The sequence below is a fragment of the Bison bison genome, unplaced genomic scaffold (assembly GCF_000754665.1).
Source record: "Bison bison bison isolate TAMUID 2011002044 unplaced genomic scaffold, Bison_UMD1.0 scf7180017864227, whole genome shotgun sequence".
Lineage (NCBI taxonomy): Eukaryota > Metazoa > Chordata > Mammalia > Artiodactyla > Bovidae > Bison > Bison bison.
In genome coordinates, this window is record NW_011494799.1 from 1,252,012 (window position 1) to 1,252,303 (window position 292).

A 292-nucleotide genomic window follows, 5' to 3' on the forward strand; every position below is an offset into this window, starting at 1 on the left:
GTTCAGATTCAGGGAGGCAGCCGCGCCACTAAATTCATCTTACATTTGTAGCGCTTTAATAGACATTTATTAAATGCTTTTAGAGAGAGGCATGGGGCGCGTGATTACATCCTAGTTATAGACAGAACATAAAGACCCACGTTAACACCCATTTGCAGGAAGGAAGGAAGAGGTGGGGAGGGGGGAGAAAAAGCAGAGGGATGGGGCGAGGGGAGATGGGGCGGGCGGGGGCACAGTGCTTGGGCGTTATTAGCCGGGGCTGCCTGGCGGGGAGCGAGGCAGGAGCCGCGGG